The sequence below is a fragment of the Microtus pennsylvanicus genome, chromosome 6 (assembly GCF_037038515.1).
Source record: "Microtus pennsylvanicus isolate mMicPen1 chromosome 6, mMicPen1.hap1, whole genome shotgun sequence".
Classification (NCBI taxonomy): domain Eukaryota; kingdom Metazoa; phylum Chordata; class Mammalia; order Rodentia; family Cricetidae; genus Microtus; species Microtus pennsylvanicus.
This window is the reverse complement of record NC_134584.1, coordinates 111,819,699-111,843,094: the sequence shown is the minus strand read 5'-3', so window position 1 is coordinate 111,843,094 and position 23,396 is coordinate 111,819,699. Positions and strand designations below refer to the sequence as shown.

At 44.8% G+C, this 23,396-nt stretch overlaps 1 pseudogene; it reads left to right on the top strand.

The window, feature by feature from the left end:
* The first annotated feature begins 1,183 nt into the window (after positions 1-1,183).
* LOC142852975 (large ribosomal subunit protein eL6 pseudogene) lies at positions 1,184-1,712 on the top strand (annotated as a pseudogene).
* Positions 1,713-23,396: the final 21,684 nt, after the last annotated feature.

Sequence of the window (23,396 nt, the reverse complement as noted above, 5' to 3'; positions counted from 1 at the left end):
AGACTTCCTGAATCTCAGAAGAGACCCTGACCTTAGACTCTTAAATATTGTTGAGACTGTAATAGGCTACAGGGATTTTTGAAGTTGGACTAACTGCATTTTGCATTGTGTTATAGTTAGAAGTCTATGGGGACAAGGAGTGGAATGTGGTGGTTTGACTAGGTTTGGCTCCCATAGACTCATGTGTTTGACTGCTTGGTTCATAAACTGTTGGGGGCTGTAGACCCCCAGACTCTAAATTTCCTGTAAACAACTTGCTTGCAACTGCTCTGAGCAAAACAACTTGTTTTCCTGTATTTGCAGCTGCTCTAAGCACAAGACCCTCAGGAGTTCCTGATGGCAGGAGAGTGGTTTCTGGTGGGTTCGGCTGGACCGTGACTATCAGTTAAGGATCCCCATATAAGCTGCCCTGGAACACAAAAAAGGGGGCATTCTTGTTTCAAGGATGACCCATGTTCCCATGTCTCTGTGTGTACAGGTGCCTCGCTACGGGCATAGTACACGTAGTACAGGCAAACAGTACAATAAACATCCCAGAAGGTGTGGGTTTTTTGTAGTAGGTGTGGGCTTGTTGGAGTAGGTATGGCCTTGTTGGAAGAAGTGTGTCATTGTGTCAGGGTAGGCTTTGAGGTCTCATATGCCAAGCTATGCCCAGGGTGACACACAGTTGCTTCTGTTGCCTGTGGATCAAGGTAGAGAACTCTCAGCTTCTCCAGCATCATATCTGCCTGCCTGCATAGTGCCATATCTCACCATGATGATGATGGACTAAACCTCTGAACTATAAGCCACCCATTATGTTTTCCTCCGTAAGAGTTGCCACGGGGACCTTAGTTCTCTTTCCTATTTTGAAAGATGGCAGCTGAGAAGCCTGACACAGAAGAAACCTGCAGCCAAGAAGCCTGGCAATGATGCCCCTGCCGCCAGTGCAGCCAAAATAGATGACCCTACTGTTAAAAAGCCCAAGAAGGAAAAACCCCCTTGAAGCCGAAACCCTGCCTTAGTTAGAAGAATTGGCAGGTACTCCCAATCTGCTATGTATTCCAGAAAGATCTTATACAAAAGAAAATACTCAGCTGTGTAAAACAAGGTTAAAAGAAGAAAAAGGAGGTCCTTGCTACTGTCATAAAACTGGTTGGTGGTGACAAGAATGGTGATTCCCCCGGTGGTTAAGCTTCAAAAAATGCCCAGGCACTATCCTACCGAAGATGTGCCTAGGAAGCTGCCGAGCCACAGCAAAAAGCCCTTAAGTCAGCATGTGAGAAGGCTGCATGCCAGCATCACTCCTGGGACAGTCCCGATCATCCCCACCGGGCGCCACAGGAGCAAGAGAGTGGTTTTCCTGAAGCAGCTGGGCAGCGGCTTGCTACTCGGGACAGGACCTCTTGCCCTCAACAGAGTTCCTCTGCAAAGAACACCCCAGAAGTTTGTCATCGCCACCTCTAAAATAGTTGATATCAGCAAGGTTAAAATCCCCAAACACCTGACTGGTACTTACTTCAAGAAGAAGCACCTGTGCAAGCCCGCACCAGGAGGCGGCGATCTTTGACACAGAGGGAGAAATTTGAGGTACAGAGCAGCGCAAGGCTGATCAGAAAACTGTGGACTGGCCGATTTTGCCAAAGATCAGAGCTATTCCTCAACTCCAGGGCTACCTGAGATCTCAGCTCTCTCTGACCAATGGGATGTAGCCTCACAAACTGGTTTTCTAAATTGCTAACAACCTGCTTAAACAGCTTCATGCTTTTTTAAAAAAAAAAAATTGCCATGGTCCTGGTGTCTCTTTACAGCAATAGAAACCCGAAGGCAACTCAGCTCTATTTAAGGGGCAGGCCACTGTCAGTTTGACCACACCACAGTGAGTACATAGATGATACAAATTGGATTTATTATTTTTTATTTTCATTTTTTGGGGGGAGGTCACAAGGAGGGAGGGCAGACGTAGAAAGACTGGGAAATGAATGTGGACGTGGACCAAAGAGAACCCTCTACACAGCTGGAAGCAGGTAAACTAGACTCAGATAACTAAAATTATATCTTCCATGTAATCCAGCCTCAGCACTTCTGGGAATTTACTCCAAGTTAGCAACAAGGACAGCTGCACCTTGCTGTCTACCATGGCACTCACTACTCACAACAGCTAAATTATGGAAGCAACTGAGGTGTCTGTCAGCATAGGGCATGGTGTATAAACATGCCAAGAGAGAGCATGGTGTATAAACACAATGAAATTTTACTCAGCCATTAAGAAGAATTAAATAATGCCATTTGCAATGTCTTAGCTAAGTTTTCATAACAATGCAAAACGCATTTTGTATAATTCTAAAAGTCCCCATAGCCAATCAAAGTCTCAATTTCTTGGGAGTTTCATGCAAACTCTTAACTGTAAAGTCAAAACCAACAAACAGATCACATACTTCTAACATATAATGGCATAGGATATTCATTACTTTTCCAAAATGCAAAAAAAGGAGCATAGTGAGGAAATACTGAACCAACACAAGACAGAAAATCAGCTGGGCAAATTCTAAACTCTATATCTCCATGTGTGTCATCAAAGCAATCCTCAGATCTCCAACTCTTGTAAGCCTTGTTGACCGCAACACACTTCTTCCTCTCTGGCTGGTTCTATGCCCTGTTAGCAGCTCTCTTTGGCACAGCTCTGGCATCTCCAACATTTTGGGGTATCCAAGGCAATTCAGGCTTCAACTTCACAGCTGCACACAATGGTCTTTCTGGGTCTCCTTTCAGGACACCCATGACACACGCCTGGCCTCAGCAGCTTTCCTTAGTCTCAGAAAGATTCTGTAGCCCCTTTCTTCTATTCTGGGCTCTAAAGCCAGAACCACATGGCCAAAGCTGCCAAGTTCTGCTACTTTTTAAAGCTGGAACATGGCCACCCTTATTCAGTTACATCTTCGCTAACTTTCTGTTTGCTGGTGTCCTTCACTGCCTAATCTTGGCTGTCCTGAACTTGATCTGTAGACAAGACTGGCCTCACATTTAGAGATCCACTTTCCTCTGTCTCCTGAGTGCTAGCATTCAAGGCCTACACCATCACACCTACACCCAAACTGTCCCTTAATTCCTTTTCTCAGGTTGGAAACTTAGCAAGGTGGGATCTTTCCCTGAGGTCACCATTTCCTTTATTCCGTTCTTAATCTGTTTATCTCCTTGAACACAGGACTTATATCCATTCCACTTCCTGGTGCCCTTTTTCCCCTCAATCTGTACATTTTGTATATTTATTTGTTCAGCTTGCTCCTTTTCATTATAAATTTGTGTAATAACCACATGACAGAGTCAATCCTAGGCTATTTTAAGATTTCCTTTGCCAATACAATTAATCCATATCTCTTTACTTTAGCCTCAGGCAGTTTTTAGGACAAGGACAAAGAGCAGTAATATTCTTTACCAAAATATCACAAGAAAGATGGCTCAGCGGTTAAGAGCACTGACTGCTCTACCAGAGGTCCTGAGTTCAATTCCCAAAAACCACATAGTGACTCACAACCATCTGTAATGAGATCTGATGCCTTCTTCTGGCCTGTAGGCATACATGCAGACTAAACACTATATACATAATAAACAAATGGGGTTTTTTTTCTGGTTTTTCAAGACAGGGTTTCACCGTAGCTTTGGAGCCTGTCCTGGAATTAGCTCTTGTAGACCAGGCTGGCCTCAAACTCACAGAGATCCACCTGCCTCTGCCTCCCGAGTGCTGGGATTAAAGGTATGTGCCACCACCATCTGGCAAATGAATCTTTTTTAAAAAGAAAAGAAAGGGGGAAAGGAGGGAAGGAAGGAAGGAAGGAAGGAAGGAAGGAAGGAAGGAAGGAAGGAAGCTAGCTTTCTAGACAACATACTAAAATTCTTCTCCTCTGAAACCTCTTGTGCCAGGACCCCACAGTTCAAATCACCCTCAGCACCACTGTGTCCCATTCTCTACTAGGATGGCCCATTAAGCAGTGTTTAAAGCATTCATTCCACTGCTTTCCTAATCGAAACTCCCAAAAGTCCAAATTCCTCCAAACAAAAGTATGATCACACCTATCACAACAATACCACAGTCCCTGGTACCATCTTTTGTCTTAGGGTTTCTATTGCTGTGAAGAGACTCCATAACCGTGACAACTCTTTTTTTTTTTTTTTTTTTTTTGGATTTTCGAGACAGGGTTTCTCCGTAGCTTTTTGGTTCCTGTCCTGGAACTAGCTCTTGCAGACCAGGCTGGCCTTGAACTCACAGAGATCCATCTGCCTCTGCCTCCTGAGTGCTGGGATTAAAGGCGTGCACCACCACCGCCCAGCCCCGTGACAACTCTTACAAGGGAAAACATTTCATTTGTGGCTGGCACACAGTTTCAGGGGTTTAGTCCATTATCATCAGAGTGGGTGGCATACAGGCAGACATGGTGCTGGAGGAGCTGAGAGTTCCACATTTTGATTCGCAGGCAGCAAGAAGCGAACTGTGTACCACACTGGGTATAGCTTGAGCATATAAGACTGTGAAGCCTACCCCTACAGCAACACATTTCCTCCAACAAGACCACGCCTACTCCAAGAAGGCAACACCTCCTGATAGTGCCACTCCCTATGGACTAAGCATTCAAACACATGAGTCTATGGGGGCCATACCTATTCAAACCATCACAAGCAGGAAAATGGGGGCAATGGAGACCATCACATAATTAAGTCAGTCTCAGAAATGCTGTAGGACAATAGTCTTGTACTTTGTAAAGATTTATCACTTGTATTTTAATAAAACGCTGATTGGCCAGTAGCTAGGCAGGAAGTATCAGTGGGGCCACCAGGCAGGAAGTAGAGGTGGGGCAATGAGAACAGGAGAATTCTGGGAAGAGAAAAGGGTCAGTCTGCAAATGTCATCCAGACACAGAGGAAGTAAGATGAGAATGTCTTGCTGATAAAAGGTACCAAGCCACATGGCTAACATAGACAAGAATAATGGGCTAGTGGAAGATGTAAGAACTAGTTAATTAGAAGCCTGAGTTAATAGGTTAACCAGTTTATAATTAATGTAGGCCTCTGTGTGTTTCTTTGGGATTTAACAACTGTGGGATCCAGGTGGTACAGAAACCTCGGTCAAGACAGAAAGACAAAAATTGCATGTTTTCTCTTTTGGGGGGCTCCTTGGTTTTTTTTAATGATACATAAAATTGTGTGTGTGTGTGTATGTGTGTGTGTGTGTGTGTATGCACACATATATGAATGCTCTCACCCAAGGATGCATATATGGAAGACACAGGTCAATATTGAGTATCTTCCTCTATTTACTCTTATTTTTTGAGATAGTGTCTCTCACTGAACCCGAAGTTCACAGAATTGACTAGACTGGCTGCCCAAGGGACCCCAGGATCTGCCTGACTCTGCCCCCAGCCCCATTATAGTTACAGTTGCTTGCTGCCACGCTCAGCCTTTACAAAGGTGTTAGACATCTGAACTCAGGTCCTGGAGCTTATGCAACAAGTGTTTTATCCACTGAGTGATCTGCCCAGCCCTATCTCTGCTTCATTACTACTCCATTATGTGGATATACCAAAGTTTATAGATCTGTTCCCTGTCGAAGAACCTCTTAGTTGCCTACCATATGAAGCAATTATGATTAATGCTGCTATGAACATTTGTGTGATGGTTTTTTGAGGACATAAATTTTCAATTCATTTGGATAATCAAGCGTGTGGTTTCTCTGCCATATGAGAATACTATATTCATCCTCATGAGAAACTGCCTGTCCTAGCTTGATTTCTGTTACCACTGGCCAAACCATCTTGGGGGAGAAAATATTTTATTTGTCTTACATTTCCATATCACAGCCCATCACTAAGGGCCATCACAATAGGAACTCAAGCAGGAACCTGGAAGCAGAAACCAAAGCAGAAAGAGACCCTGGGGAAATGTTGCTTAGGGACTTGTTCCCCTGGCCTGCCCCTACCTTCCTATGCAGCCCAGGACCACCTATCTAGGACCAGCACCACTTAGAGTGGGCTGAGCCCTCCCACATCAGTTAACAATCAAGACAATGCCCCACAGACATGCCCACCAGCCAGCCTGGTGGAGGCATTTCCTCAGCTGTGGCTCCCTCTTCCTAGGTCTGTCTAGTTGACAGCCAAGATTGACCATCACACAGCCAAACCAAAAATGACCTCTGCCATTTTGTGTATGTGTGTGTTTCCACCTACAATAAATGAGAAACTCTGATCCATATACTTGCCAACATTTACTCTCCTGGGATTTTGGCCATTCTCAGAAGTGCACCCTGATATCTGTCTTAATTTTTAATTCCCCAATGCCATATGCTGTGTGTGCTCCTGGGCTCATCGCCATCTGCACGTTTATGTGTTATCTGTCCGGGTCTTGGCCCATCTTTTTTAACTGAGTTGTTTACTTTCTTATATTTAAATTCTCTGTTTATTGGAAGCAAGTCCTTTCTTGGGTCTGTGCGTCACAAATATTTTCTCTCAGTATGTGGCTTCTCTCAGTCTTTTATTTTTTTTATTTATGTATTGGGGGAGTGAGCACGCACATGCCATGCCCATGGGGGCATGGGGTTCAGATGACAACTTCCAGCAGTCAGTTCCCTCCTTCCACTGTGTGGAACCAGGGATCAAACTCAGGCTCTCAGGCTTGGCAGCAAGCACATTTACCCACTAAGGCCTCTCATCAGCCCAGCGGCCTCTTTACATTCTCTTTGGGGTGTATTATATGAGAGAAGAATCAGAAGACAGGAAAAGAAAAGAAAATGTTTTTAACAAAAGAGTGAGTTTTAAGCAAGTTTAATTTTCTCTCAAGGTCTATCCTTCTAGAGTTGTATTTAAACATTACTGTCAAGCCAAGGTCTCCTATGTACTCTTTTAAAAGATTTATAGTTTTGAGTTTTAAATTTGGGTTTGTCACCTGGTTTGATTTCTGTTACAAAGGTCTAGAGGCAACCATTATTGGTCTCAGCCATTATTGTTCTTCCAGAGACCCAAGTTTGGTTCCCAGCACCTATATTGGACGGCTCATGATACCTATAACTTCAGTTCCAGAGGATCTGATACCCTGTTCTAACCTCTACACACACACATCACACACACACACACGCACACGCACACACACACACACACTGCAGTGATGGAGGAAGGTCATTGGTTAAATAAAAAGAAACTGCTTGGTCCTCATTGGTTAGAAGATAGGTGGGAGGAGTAAACAGAACAGATAGCTGGGAGGAAGAGGAAGTGACCTCAGACTGGACAGCTCTCCTCTCGGGAGCAGACGCCTCAGCAGAGACGCCATGCTTCCAGCTCCCAGGCAGACACACGCCATGCCCCAGCTCCGACCCAGGATGGACTTAGGCTAGAATCTTCCCAGTAAGACCGGTGCTCACAGATTATTAGAGATGGGTTGATCGGGATATCAGAATTAGCCAGTAAGGGCTAGAACTAAAGGACCAAGCAGTGTTTAAAAGAATACAGTGTCCGTGTAATTATTTCGGGGCATAAGCTAGCCAAGCAGGCGGTTGGGGTGTTGGGGATGCAGCCCCGCTGCTCATATTATTACTACACTGCAGAGAGAAAAAACATATAGACATAGAAGCTTTCACAATTTTGGGGGGCTCGGGGGCACTTCAAGATGGGTTTCTCTGTGTAACAGTCTTGGCTGTCCTGGAACTCACTCTGTAGACTAGGCTGGCCTCGAACTCACAGAGATCCGCCTGCCTCTGCCTCCCAAGTACTGGGATTAAAGGTGTGTGCCACCACCACCCAGCCTACAAAGTTAATTTTTTAAAAAAATAAAATGAAAGAAACCAAAGTCTTGCAGAATGAGACAGTGTCTCTCTACATAGCATGGCTAGCCTGGAAACCACAACAATCCTCTTGCCTCTGCCTCTCAAGTGACAGGATGAAAAACGTGTGACTAACACTGGCTGAAAATTGCAAAGCTACTTCAAATCTTATGTCTGTCTCTGTGAGTGTGTGTGTGTGTGTGTGTGTGTCTGTCTGTCTGTCTCTGTCTCTCTGCCTCTGTCTCTCTCTCCTCTCTCACACACACACACACAAACAATAGTCACTTCGAAGGGAACAGCAGCAGCAGCAGGAAAGAGATTAGAACTGAGCACAGAGAATGAGATCAGATGTTTAAAACATGATTCGTTTGTTTGTTTGCCTCTCTCCCTCCCTGTACCTCTGCCCCTGCCCCTGCCTCTTGAATGCTGGGCTTAAAAGCAGGTACCCATGCCTGGCTACCAGGAAGTGTTTGACTCTCAGGCTAGCCCACATTCAGCCTCTAAGTAATTGGCTAAGTATGCAAGCAGTCCTGCTGGTGAGCAGCTCCCGCTGAACTAGATAGTGGCTGAGTTTCCTGCAATCACCTGTCTCTCTCGGTTGTGACTACGCCACGGAAGCAGCCGTGAACTTGGCTGTCACAGGTATGATCTGCGACATGGCTGTGTAGACAGATGCTCCTGTACTTTTTAATTATTCATATTCCTTTCCATTCCAACACTGTGAAGAATTAAAATGTATCTCCCCAGAATTCGTGTTACAATCCTGACTTCTGGTGCTACGTAAGCCCTTTTGGAGACAGGGCCTTTAAAGTTGCAATTAGGAGTCAAACATGGTAGTATAGGAGTGTAAGCCCAGCACTTGGGAGGGGGAAGCAAGATCTTTGGTTCAGGGCCATTTTCAGCTACCCAGGCTGAGGCCAGTCTAGGCTAAAGAAACCCTGCCTCAAAACAAACAGAAGAGGGATGTTTAGGTTAAAATGAGGCTATTAGGGTAAGTATAACCCAGCATGGCTGGTATCCTTGTAATAATAATAAATTGGAGCCTGTGGTGGCGGTGACAGCACCCACCTTAATCCCAGCACTCTGGAGGCAGAGACAGGTGGATCTCTGTGAGTTCAAGGCCAGCCTGGTCTACCAAGTGAGTGAGTTCTAGGATGCTAGCTACAAGACAAGGAGAAAGGCCTCAGAAGAAACTAATCTGATACTTGGATCTTGAGTTTTAAGCTCAGAACTATAAAAAGATATGTTTTCCTTACTCAGGCAACCAGTATGCAGAATTTTGGTTAGGTTTCCTTTGGTTTGGTTTTGGGTGGGGTGCAGGGAGTCGAGACAAGCACTCATTGTGAAGTCTTGACTGTCCTGGAGCTTGCTCTGCAGACCTGACAGGCCCGACCTCTCTCTCAGTCCTTCTGCCATTACCTCCTGGCTGCTGGAATGACAGGCTCATGGGTACTTCAGTCTGTCATGCTTTGCTGTGCAGCGCACTTGGTCATGGAACGTTATTCAAACATTGAAGGTGGGGGTGGGGGGAGAAGTACTGATACACGCACAATAGACATAGATCTTGAAAGCATTGTAGTGAGTGCCAGTATCAGGCACAAAGGCAAGCTCATAACATACGGCTTCATTTCTACAAAATGTCCTGAAAAGACAGATACACAGAAACAAGCTCCGGGCTGGAGCAACAGCTCAGAGGTCAAGAGTGCTCGCTGCTCTTACACTAGACCTAAGTTCAGTTCTCCACATTCCTGTCGGACCACTCACAACTGTAGTATGAAGAGCGGGCCGTGTCCCATCACCCTACTAGCTTAACCCCGAAATAATTACACAGAAACTGTATTCATTTAAACACTGCCTGGCCCATTATTTCTAGCCTCATATTGGCTAACTTGCACATATTAATTTAACCCATTTCCATTAAATCTGTGTTTTGCCACTTGACTGTGGCTGACCAGCATGAGTCTAACCAGCATCCCTCTCAGGCAGGAGAAGCATGGCATCTGCCACGCTTCCCTTCTTCCCAGCCTCCTGTTCTGTCTATTCTACCCACCTAAGGGCTGCCCTATCAAAAGGCCAAGGCAGCTTCTTTATTCAACCAATGAAATCAAACACAAATATAGGACCTGTGACTCCAACTCAAGGGGATCTAATGCCCTCTTCTGGCCTCCTTGAGAACTGCACACAATGTGGCATACATACACACAGACACATACCGTACACATAAAGAAAAAAATAATAAACTAAATCTTTTTTTTAAGTACTGTCAGCCAGGCGGTTGTGGCACATGTCTTTAATCCCTGCACTCCGGAGGCAGAGGCAGGTGGATCTCTGTGAGTGTGAAGTCAGCTTGGTCTACAGAGTGAGCTCCAGGACAGCCAGGTCTACACAGAGAAAACCTGTCTCAAAAAAAGAAAAGAAAAGAAGTACAGTTGTGGTTTCAGTGTTTTGAGTACAGGAAAATATTCTAAAACTAAATAGTTGTGACAGTTACATAACCTTGTAAAAAATATTCAAAATCACTACATTGTGTACTGTAACATGGTGGGTACATTTTAGAGCATGTGGCCTGTATCTCAATTTTAAAAACACTTAAGATTTAATCAGATATTGCTACTGATCCCACAACCCTGACCTGAAGAATGGGGCCGACATCAGTCAGAATGAGAAGCACCCGCTCCCCTAATTTTGATGCGCATTCTCAGTTCTTTAAAGGTCCAGTATTCCCATCAATGAAGCATTTTCCTGTTCAGCTCCATAACAAGAAGGGCCCTGGCTGTCATCGTTCCTCGACTGACATGTGATTTGCTTTTATTTCCACAACACAGTGAATTTTGATAGATCACAGTAATTTCAATCCAGACGGATCTTTTGACTGTAGGAGTGAATTAGAAAGATATTTTTATATCGCCTATTTGAGATAACAGGTCTTAGCACCACGCTCCAGGCAAAATACATCAAAAGAATGAACTGAAGGTTAACTTTCCTTTTAGATCTCGATTTTTATAACATCACAAAAATCCTTGCCTAAAAGCAGCCGAATTATTCAACGGTGAGACATTCTATATTCGCCACGTCCAGCCAGAGGTAAAGAACAAAGGCAGCGCAGAGACGCCTGGAAGGTGAGGTGCATCCGTCTCCTCATTGTGCCCTTCGAGGTCTCCGTCCCAGAGCCACACACCAGAACCCTGTCCCAGCAAGCAAGGCAAGGAGAGACTTTCTGCTCTTAGGCCTGGCGCACAAAGGTAATTCCCACGTGAAAAGAAGTGATACAGATCCAAGCAATGAAACGTAATTTGTGTCAAACAATTATTACCATTTTATCCTACCCAAATCAGTCAATTAAATATAGCTGTGTGTCTAAATTAGTTTGAGATAGCTTTTAATTCCAACGTGATTTTTTTTTTAATTATCTCGCGTGTATACTTCTAGGCAGAACTTCTTCTCTTTTTAATGCTGTTTGCTGTGCGGCAGTGTTCACACGCAGTTTAAGGGGAGTCCCCGGGGATCTCTACCCCCAAGGAGTCTGTTTACGGAACTACTCAGAGATCCTTGCCGTCAGATGACTTCAAACATAAGGGAATTCACTGACGTATTACCCAGAAGCGACCTTGTCGGCAAATTTCTGTTTGATCAGTTCTTTCTTCGCTTGAACCTCTTCAGTTCGGGGCTTCATCCTGTACCACACAGGCAGAGCCCACTGGGAGTGCTGCCACCTGGTGAAGGCTCCTTGACACTGATGCCCTAATGACAATAGACATGCTATCAGATTCTTCCGGGAATATGCATTTAATCACGTGTGATTTTTCTATCTGATTATTCGATGTGTACAAGGTCGTCTCTGAACACTTGTGATACAATGATGAACGAGAAAGACTAGTCCCTGCGCTGGAGTGTAGCTTGCTGCTAGAGTGCTCGCCTAGCATAGGGTGTCTGTACTGACACACAGAGAAAGAAGAGAGGGAGAGGGAGGAAAGGAGGGAGGTGGGAAAGAGGCTGGGAGGGAAGAAGCAAGAAAAGGAAAGATAAAGAATGGAAGAAAAGAGAGGGAAGGAGGAGGGAAGGAAATGGGGAGAGAGAGAAAGAAGAAGGGAGAAAGGGAAGGACAAAAGGAGGAAGAAAGAAAGAGAGAGAACCCCTGGTGACCAGCAGGCAAACATTTTGCCGAAAGGAAACTGTGCTGGCTAGTTTTTTTTTTAATATTTGTTTATTTATTACGTATACAATATTCTTTCTGCGTGTATGCCTGCAGGCCAGAAGAGGGCACCAGACCTCATTACAGATGGTTGTGAGCCACCCTGTGGTTGCTGGGAATTGAACTCAGGACCTTTGAAAGAGCAGGCAATGCTCTTAACCACTGAGCCATCTCTCCAGCCCCTGTGCTGGCTAGTTTTATGTCAACTTGACACATGCTAGAGTCAGCTGAGAGAAGGGAGCCTCGACTGAGAAAATGCCACTGTTTTGTAGGCAGCCTGTGCTGTAGGGCATTTTCTTCATTGGTGATTGATGTGAGAGGCCCAGATCACTATGGGTGGTGCCATCTCTGGGCTGTGGGTGCTATAAGGAAGCAGGTTGAGCAAGCCAGCAAACAACACGCACCTGTGGCCTCGGCATCAGCTTTTGCCTCCAGGTTTCCACCCGGCTTGCATTTTGCATTGGCTCCTGTCAATGAACTGATGGCTCAGGCCTAGATATGAGAATCTAGTAAAACTAACCCTTTCTCTCCCCAAGTTGCTTGGAGGATGGCGTTATTTGGTTTACACCTTCACACCGCAGTTCATCACTAAAAAAAAAGTCAAGAAAGGAACTCAAGCAGGGCAGAAACCTGGAGGCAGGAGCTGATGCAGGGACCATGGAGGGGTGCTGCTTACTGGCTTGCTCCCCAAGGCCCAACTTGCTTTCGGTCATGGTGTTGCATCACAGCAACAATGATGTTTCTAGAAAGAGACATAAAGCAAATAGCACAAGAAAATAAGATAATTTCAGAGACAGCCAAATCTTTTTTTCAATTTATTATATATACAATATTCTGTCTTCATGTAGGCCTGCAGGTCAGAAGAGGACACCAGACCTCATTACAGATGGTTGTGAGCCACCATGTGGTTGCTGGGAATTGAACTCAGGACCTTTGGAAGAGCAGGCAATGCTCTTAACCAATGAGCCATCTCTCCAGCCCCAGCCAAATCTTTTTTTAAAAAAATACAGTTGACTGGGCAGTGGTGGAACTTGCCTTTAATACCAGCACTAGGGAGGCAGAGGCAGGCAGATCTCTGTGAGCTCAAGGTCAACCTGGTCTACAAAGTGAATTCCAGGATAGCCAGGGCTACACAGTGAAACCCTGTTTTGAAAAACCAAAGAGAAGAAAACAATAAAAAAAAAGAAAAAGAAAAGAAAATACACCTGAATAGTGAAATGCCAGGGCTGTTTCCAAATGTTCAAAAAAGTACAAGAAGAGAGTAGTCAGACAGTCAGGGCAATCGCGTGCCTCCAAAACCTACTGAGGCTTCTGTACTGAGGCCCCTGAGAGAACATGAACCTTTCCAGTCACTTCTCTGCATGTCGGCTAAAATGATAGATAGATAGATAGATAGATAGATAGATAGATAGATAGATAGATAGATAGATAGATAGATAGATAGATAGGTAGGTAGGTAGGTAGGTAGGTAGATAGATAGATAGATAGATAGATAGATAGATAGATAGATAGATAGATAGATAGATAGATACCCACATGGCTAGCTCTAGCTTATGCCCGAAATAATTACACGGAAACTATATTCTTTTAAACACCGCTTGGCCCATTATATCTAGCCTTTTCTCGGCTAACTCTCGCACCTGGACTAGCCCATTTCTTATAATCTGTGTAGCCCATGAGCTGGCTTACCAGGAATGATCTTAACCTGAGTCTGCCTGGAGTGGGAGAATTATGGAGACTCTCTGACTCAGCTTCTTTCTCCCAGCATTCTGTTCTGTTTACTCCTCTGACCTATGTTTTAACCTATGAGGGCCAAGCAGTTTCTTTATTGCTTAACCAATGAAATCAACAATTGATATATGACACTCCCACATCAATAGATGATATAGAAAGGTAGATAGATAGATAGATAGATAGATAGATAGATAGATAGATAGATAGATAGATAGATAGATAGATAGATAGATAGATATGGAAATAAGTGTCCCTCTTATACTTGGCAGACATCCCTTCCAGCACACCCTAGATTCATCCTATTCTACCTGCCCCTGAATCCTGAATTCTGGGTGCTATTTATTAATACCTCGTTGTTGTTGTTTTTACTCTTACTCTTTTGGGGGGTCCACCACCCAGCTCCCAAATTGCACACGGAGAATTATTCGTAATTATGAATGCCTAGCCTTAGCTTGGCTTGCTTCTTGCCAGCTTTTCTTAACTTAAATTATCCTATCTATCTTTGGCCTCGGGGCTTCTAACTTTCTCTATTTCTGTGTACCTTTACTTTCCTTCTTACTCCCTGTCTGGTTGTGTAGCTGGGTGGCTGGGTGGCTGGCCCCTGAAATCCTCTTCCTTCCTCTCTCATTCCCAGATCCTTTTCACCCAGGTTTTGCCTTATATTTATCCTCTCTGCTTGCCAGTCTCACCTGTTTCTCTCTCCTGCCTCGCTATTGGCCGTTCAGCTCTTTATTAGACCATCAGGCGTTTTAGACAGGCACAGTATCACAGCTTCACAGAGTTAAACAAATGCAACATAAACAAAAGTAACACACCTTAAAATAATATTCCCCAGTGCCTCATGGTTTCTAGAAAACTCCACAGTACATTTAACTAGAATGAGAGTCAAAAAAAGAAAAGCAACTCAAAGTCTAGTGTTGCTATTAAAATAGTATTTTAATATAGTGGTACACACTTGTAATCCCAGAATTTGGAAGGCAGAAGCAGGATAGCCACAAGTTCAAGTCCAGCCTAGTCTAGGTATTAGTCTCAGGCCAACCAAGACTCAGAGAGAGACCCTCTCTCAAAAATCCAAGATAAAAAAAAATTCCAGTATTTGGGAAATAGAGACAGGAGGATCAGGAAATCAAAGCCAACCTGAGACCTTGTCTCAAAAAAAAACAACAACAGGTGCTGGAGAGATGGCTCAGCAATCAGAGCACATACTGCTCTTGTTTGGTTCCCAGCACCCACATCTAATGTCTTACAGTCACCTATAGCTTCAGCTCCAAGGGAAGCCAGCACCTCTGGCATCCATGGGGCCTGCACGTGTATACCACACACACACACACACACATACATATACTTTTACATTTCATTTATTTAATTAATGCTTGTGAGTATTTTGTCTGCATATATGTCCACGCACCATGCATATGCCTAGTGTCTTCAGAGGCCATAAGAGATTCACCTGGGACTAAAGTTACAGACAGTTGTGAGCTGCCGTGTGGGTGACAGGAATCAAACCTGGGTCCTCTGGAAAAGTAGCCAGTACCTTAACCTCTGAGCCATCTCTCCAGTTTATATATATATATATATATTAAAGATATAAGAAAAATATTTCTAAGGCAATAAAAATAAATAAATAAAAAATAAAGGAAAGTGGTTTATTTTGTTTTGTCTTGGTTTTTGTTTGTTTGTTTGCTTTTTCAAGGCAAGGTTTCTCTGTGTATCAGCCCTGGCTATCCTGGGAACTCACTTTGTAGACCAGGCTAGCCTCAAACTCACAGAGATCATTCTGCCTCTTCCTTATTTTATTTTAATAACTAAAAGGAGGCTGAATTTATCATAGTCCTAACTGGGCTGGGTTTTTTTAGACAAGAGTTCTCCTTCCTGTTTGCCCCATGAACTGTGTGTATTAACTGTGATGGATGGATGGATGGATGGATGATAGATAGATAGATAGATAGATAGATAGATAGATAGATAGATAGATGGACAGATAACTGATTGACTTATGTTTTAAGTGTGAGGGTCCTATACTACCCAGGCTGACCCTGAATTTCCGTGCTCAGACAGCCCTCCCCTGTGGCTGGGCCAACAGGTGCATATAACCACACAGCGTCAAGTCTCTGTCTCCCTCTCTGTGACACATGTATCCTTAGGAAGGGACTGTCACTGCTTCTTTGTCTTTAGGCTGAGATCAAGTGTAGGAAAAGACTGTTATCTGCCTGTTTTCTCAAGTGGAAAATGTTTTCCAGACCTTGCTCTGTGGTTACCCGTGCTCAGCGGCTCCCACACTCCTCAGGCAGCTGTGCTCATGGTGTCCTTAGAGGCCCACTCATGACTCCCCATGAAGCCAGGAACCCACTTGGGACACGGGACACGATTTTTTAATTCTATATGTGTGTATGCTGTGTGTGGAGCGGGCGCGTGCGGGCCATGGCACACATGTGGAGGACCAGCGGACAGCTCTGTGGAGTCAGTTCTTTCCTTCTCTGCTGGAGAAGCTGACACTGGCTCGGCAAGAGCTTTTGCGCGCTGAGCCACCCGGCCAACCCAGGAACCGGATGCTCATCTCTTACCTTATCACTCTTCCTTGATTTGGTCTCATGCAACAGATCAGTGTCCTTGTAAATAGATTCCAATCTCTTTGGAGGTAGGCATTTTCCCCAGCAACTGTATCATTTCTGCTCCTAAAAACCTAATGAAGAGCGAGTCATAAATCATTTCCGTCTACAGTGTATATTATCTTAGGCAAAATATCTTAATAAATCTTACACTGACATTACAATTCCACAGACATAGCAATAAAATGGAGCTCAGCGAAACAGACCTGGGTACCCAAACCGAGACCAAATCTATCATCTCTCCCCACAGTATGTATCTCTTAACCTAAAAACACCGCTTTTGCCTCGTTCCTTTTCTTTATTTCAGCTGTATAACACTGCCACCTAGTGGTCTGTTTTCAAAGCACGGTAATGCAAACCACATTTCAGGTTACAAAGATCAAGATCTAAAATAAGACTTAGCTACTTAGCCTCTGTCCTGACAAAATGGCCCCCAAAGGAAGTGGCACTATTAGGAGATGTGGCTTGGTTGGAGTGGGTGTAACCTTGTTGGAGGAAGTATGTCACTGTGGAGGCAGAGTTTGAGGTCTCATGTATGCTCAGACCACACCCAGGATCACAGACCACTTGCTATGGCTTGCAAGTCAAGACGTAGGACACTTGACTATTTCTCCAGCCCTACACCTGCCTGCATACCACCATGTCACTAAGCCACCCCAATTAATTTTTTTTCCTTTAAGAATTGCCATAGTCAGCCAGGCGGTGGTGGCACACACCTTTAATCCCAGCACTCGGGAGGCAGAGGCAGGCAGGACAGACTCCAAAGCCACAGAGAAACCCTGTCTCAAAAAAAAACCAAAAAAAAAAAAAAGAATTACCATGGTCATGGTGTCTCTTCCACAGCAATAGAAACCCTAAAACAGAGTTGGTACCAGGGACTGGGATATTGCTGTGAAAGGCTTGACCCTGCTTTCTTTCCTTTGGAGGAATTTGAACTTTGGTACCTTGGTTTAGGAAAGGAGTGGAATGCTTTAAGCACTGCTTAATGGGGTACAGCAGAAGAAGCATGGAAGATGGTGAACGGTGCTGAGGGTGATTTGAACTGTGGGGGGCTGACCCAAGAGGTTTGGAAGAAGAAGAAGAATTTTAGTACGTTGCCTAGAGATTGTTCTTGTGATAGTTCGGTGAAGACTGTGGCTGCTTTTTGCTGTTGTCCTAAGAGTCTGCCTGAGGCTAAAGTGAGGAGTTTTGGATTAATTCCCTTGGCAGAGGAAATCTCAAAAGAGCCTAGTACAGTCGTGTGGTTATTAGTGGTCATACTTGCACAGATTTATTTTGAAAAGGAGCAGGCTGAGCAAATAAAGATCCAAGATGTACAGATTGAGAAGAGGGATGGAGCCAAATCCCATGTTTAGGGAGATAAGCAGGTTAAGACAGGGAATAAAGGCAGTGGTGAGCTCAGGGCAAGATCCCACCCAGCTCAATTTCCAATTAGTGAAAAGGAATTAAAGAAAAGCTTAGAGCCAGGAGTGGTGGCGCACGCCTTTAATCCCAGCACTTGGCAGGCAGAGGCTGGCGGATCTCTGGGTTTGAGGCCAGCCTGGCCAGCAAGTTCCAGGACAGTCAAGCTTAGGCAGTGAAGGAGACTATTTGAAACAGAAAGCTGGTGCAGATGTAATTGAACGAGGGGGCCCTGCTCCAGCCCAATAAGCAGCAGAACTTGGCAGCTTTTGGCCACATGGCTCCGACTTTAGAGACAAGAATAGAAGAAAGGCATTATGGACTCTCCCACTGAGACTAAGGAAAGCTGCTAAGGCCCGCTATGTATCAGGAAGGCCTGACACTTGTCTGAACAGGAGGCTATTGCATGAAACTGTGAAGGTGACCTCTGGATTGCCTTGAAGACCCCAAGATGTTGGAGATGCTCGAGCCACGGGACACCTGCTGGGGGGAGCTGCTAACAGGATATAGAACCAGCCCAAGAGGGAGAAGTGTGTTGTAGTCAACACACTGAAAGGGGTTGGAGATCTGAGGAGTATTTTGACATCAGACACAGAAATGCAGAGTTTGGAGTTTGCCCAGTTGGTTTTTGGTCTTGCTTTGGTCCAGTGTTTCCTCACTGTGCTCCCTTTCCTGTGTTTTGGAATGGTAATATATATCCTGTGCATTATATGTTGGAAATATATGATATGTTTTTTTTACTTTGATTTTACAGGTGATTACAGTTAAGGGATTGCATGAATCTCAGAGGAGACTTTGAACTTTGGACTTTTATATTTTTTTTTTGAACTTTGGACTTTTAAACATTGTTCAGACTGTGATAGACTATGTGGTCTTTTGAAGATAGGTACAATGAATGTTTGCATTATGGTATGGTTACAAGCCTTTGGGGGCCAGGGAGTAGAATGTGGTGGTTTGAAAAAAAATGGCTCAGCAAAAGGAGTGGCACTGTTAGAAGGTGTGACTATGTTGGAGTGTATGGCGTTGTTGAAGGAAGTGTGTCACTGTGGAGGCAGGCTTTGAGGTCTCATGTATGCTCAAGCTACACCCAGTGTCTCAGACTACTTCCTATTGCCTGTGAGTCAAGATCTAAGAATGTTCAACTCCCTCTCCAACACCATGCCTGCCTGCAGAATGCCATACTCCCAGCCACCATGCTCTGCTCCCTGCCATGACAACAATGGACTAAACCTCTGAACTGTAAACAAGCCACCACAACTTAATTTTTTCCTTTATAAGAGTTGCTGTGGGGGGCTGGAGAGATGGCTCAGTGGTTAAGAGCATTGCCTGCTCTTCCAAAGGTCCTGAGTTCAATTCCCAGCAACCACATGGTGGCTCACAACCATCTGTAATGAGGTATAGTGCCCTCTTCTGGCCTGCAGGCATATACACAGACAGAATATTGTATACATAATAAATAAATATTAAAAAAAAAGAGTTGCTGTGGTCATGGAGCCTCTTTAGGTCAAAAGACACCCTATGACATAACTGTCATACCATAATACTATAACCAAAGCAACCAGAGAGGAAAGCATGTATTTGGCTTATATATGATGTGGTACTTATGATACCTCCATATCACTGTTCATCACTGAAGGAAGCTAGGACAGGAACTCAAACAGGGCAAGAAACTGGAGCCAAGAGCTGATGCAGAGGCCATGGAGGGTACCACTTACTGGTTTGCATCTCTGCTTGGTTTCTTATATTTATCCAGGACCACCTGCCCAGGGGTGACACCACCCAATCACCAATCAAGAAAATTCACCCACAGGCTAATCTGGTAGGAACATTTTCCCACATGACTCTAGCATATGCCAAGTTGACATAAAACTAGCCGGCGCAGAGGCAGAGTACCACAAACCTGCCATCTGGCCAGGCTTCCTGAATCAACTGTACATCACTAGAGGCCTTTTATCTATTTCTGGAGATCTAAAAAGTTGATTCTAACAATTTTAATCTTTTTTTTTCTCATTTCCCTGATTCATGGATAGGGAAAATTCACATTTTGAAAGCTCTCACTTTGCTGGTTTTGCTGATGCCATCCAAATTTTCCACAGGGGTCGGTGAGCAAAGCTTTTCAGAAAGGAACTGTGGTGGCAAGTTTATGTCAGCTTGACCCAGGCTCGAGCCGTCGGAGAGGGGAGAGGCTCAACTGAGAATAGAAACACCGACTGAGACACCCTGATCCCAGCCCATTCTCCCTCAGAAACAGGCTTTACAAAACTACTCGCCTGCAGGGCTCATGAAATGGCTCAGCGGGTAAGAGTACAGACTCCTGAAAGTTGTTTTCTTAACCACCACGCTTAGGTGCCCAAACACACACACACACACACACACACACGAGAATAAATCCTGCTTTTCAAAGGGGATTGGTTCAAGATGGGGGCTGCAGCCAGCACCTCCTCGGTCACCGGCAACTCCAATGAATCTGAGAAGCTCACAGAGGCTTTGAGGGAGCTGCAACAGAGCAGGGTGAGCCAGCAGAGACCGCAGTATCTCCAGAACAACCAAACAAAACAACAACAACACAAAGCAAAAGACCAAAAGGCAGGTCTAATGGGAAGGTGCTTTTAAACAGTGGTTTCACAGAACTGGGGAAAAGGCGCACGTGGCAGAGAGAAGCAGAACTAGTGGCGTGTTGGCGACAGGCATGGAAGCCTGGCTGCAGCAGACGAAGGAGCATGTTGCTAATGACTGGAGCCAGTCCTTGGCCACCACTGGGCGCAGCTTGGCCCTGTCTCACCACCCACTATGTCTGTACCCACTCCTGACCTGCAGTAGCAGAGTTGCCGCAGCAGCTGCTATTGCTGCCCTAAACACCACCCACACAGCTCACCCTGCTGTTGGGAGGAGAGCTCTCAGGTCACCAAGCTGTGCATGATGGCCGTGTCCCAGGTACCCACAGGGTGGCCAATGCCAAGGGCAGGGTGCTGTACAGCAGCCTGGAGCTCACCTAGGTCCTGCCCCCAACATGCTGCCTAACCTCACTGATCGAACAACAAGATGTCTGAGGTGAAAAAGGGTTCATTTTCTGGATTGAGTCTCCTCAAAAGACTTTTGTGGCCCATGCTGCCATCAGAGGCTGTGTTTATGTCTGTGATCCATGTTGCTGCCAGATGCTATGCTGATGTCCACAGTCTTGGTGGCCGGGATCCCTGCCGCCAACTGAAAACCATGTTAAAGTCCATGCTACTGCAGGCTGCTATGGGCAAGGAGGCTTCTTTTGCAGTGGTATTGATGAGTGCAGACTCATAACTGAGAATGAGAGACATTGATGTGTAGGCGGAAGTGTCTGTCCCACCTGGCAGCACCCAAATAACCACCCAAAGACTACTTATTAGCTGTAAATGCTCAGCTGATAGCCTAGGCTTATTACTAACTAGCTCTTACAACTTAAATTGACACATATCTCTTATCCACACTCTACCATGTGGTGATATCTTTTTTTTTCCAGCATGGAATGTTCATCTCCTGCTTCCTCTGTGTCTGGCTGGCAACTCCACCCTTCTTCTTCTCAGCATTCTCTCAGTCTGTCTCTCCCACCTAGCCTCTTCTTGCCTAGCTAGTAACCAGTTAGCTCTTTATTAAACCAATGAGCAACACATCTTCACAGTGTCCAAAAGATTATTCCGCAGCATCGCAGGCTTTGGTGATGACCTCTCCCCTACTCCAGAAAGAAGTAGCCAGACAGAAAGCTATTAAAGAGAGTCCTTTAAACCATAATAAAGATCCTGAAGTGTAACAGTTTCAGAGAAAGCAAATGCCCCTTCTGGCCTCCTTCTGCTACACCTGTGTGTTCACAGTGCACTTACAGACAAGCAGGTCCACACATATCTAAATAAAATAAGTAATTTAATTAAAACACTTTTAAGTAAAGCAGAGAGTGATAAAGGGAGACACTTGAAGCCCACTTGACTCCTCAGGAGCAGGAACAGGTGAGTCCACCTGCACACACACACACACACACACACACACGCACGATTATTTCGGGTCTGAGCTGCTGAGCAGCCAGGAACCAACAAGTGGCCCTCCCCCAACAAGCAACCACTAAAGCTAGTGCGTGCTTCTTCTGGCATAAAACTGGAATGTAGGGCTACTTATTTCATGTTGCTAAGTCTAAATTATCAAGTTTGGAAATAATCTCACACCAAAGGCTGATTTTGCAATTGTATGGCTCAATTCATAGAGAACCAGGAGACTGGAACTAAAACATAAATGAGTTTCTTCATCCAAATGTCATACATTGCCAAGTCAAGTAGAAATGCGTAGCTTCACGTGTCCAAGGAACATAAAATAAAAACAAAAATCTATACTTCCAGCTCTTACTCAGAGCCCAGCAGCCAGTATTTGTTACGCTGTGCTCGGTCACCCCGGGGGAAAAAAACTCCTCTTTGGCTCCGCTTCCAAGAACATCTCAATTTCTCAGGACCTGGCTGGCATATGGTTCAGCCAGTAAAGATACCTGACGCCAAGGCTGACGACCTGAGTTCGGTCCCCAGGACCCACATGGCAGAAGGAGAAAACTGACTCCCACGAGTTATCCCCTGACCTCCTCACAAGCTGTGGCGTGCAAATAAATAAATGTAAAGTTTAATTATATGGGCGAGGCTGGGAGAAGTGGTTCAGTAGGAAGAGCACTGGCTGAGCAAGCACCAAGACCTGAATTTGGACTCCAGCACAGATACCTCTCAGGTAAAAAGTCAGCCATGGCCAGGCAACCCAGTGACTCGAGCACGGTGGGGGTCAGCTACAGGAGCATTACCGGGGTGTGGTGGTGGTCAACCTCGTTCCAGGGTCAGTGAGAAACCGAGGCAGAGAGTGCCGGAGCAGGACACCCTACATCCTCCTCTGGCCACTGCACACACGCACAGGCACAAGCACAGGAAACACATGTGCACACATACAGCACATACACACTGCTCTCTCTCTCTCTCACACGAAGTATAGCAAATAAATTACACATGCCAATTAAAGGACTGGATTGTAGGTAGCTTCTTTGAATAAAACAATGCCGGAAGTCAGTGGCGAGTCGGTATTAGTACACATTGCACACACTACGCTGTGCTACTATTCCATTAACCACCGGGAATTCAGTTTTTAGAAGTCGTCAAGAGCAGGCATGATAATGAAAGCCCGCAATCTCAGCACCCAGAATGCTGAAGCAAGGGGACTGGGAGTTTGAGGTCATCCTGGGATACATAGTGAGCACCAGGTCAGCCTGAGCTACATAACAATACCCCGTCTCAGGTAAAATCCAATGTTAAAACTGAAGCATCTCATCAGTACCCCACCAATGCATGCAGTTTTTCACTTTATACATCTATTTAAAATTATATATATAATTTTATATATATGTATATATATACATATATATATATACATATATATATATATATATATATATATATATATATTTGCAAGACAAGGTTTATCTGTGTAACTTTGAAACCTGTCCTGGGACTCGCTTTGTAGACCAAGCTGGCTTAGAACTCACAGAGATCCACCTGCGTCTGCCTCCCAAGTGCTAGAATTAAAGATGTGTGCCACCACTGCCTGGAAATTTAAAATGAATTTAATGAAAAAAGCTAATTCGTTCTTTCATGTTTCTTTCAGTTTTGTTTTGTTTTGTTTTGTTTTA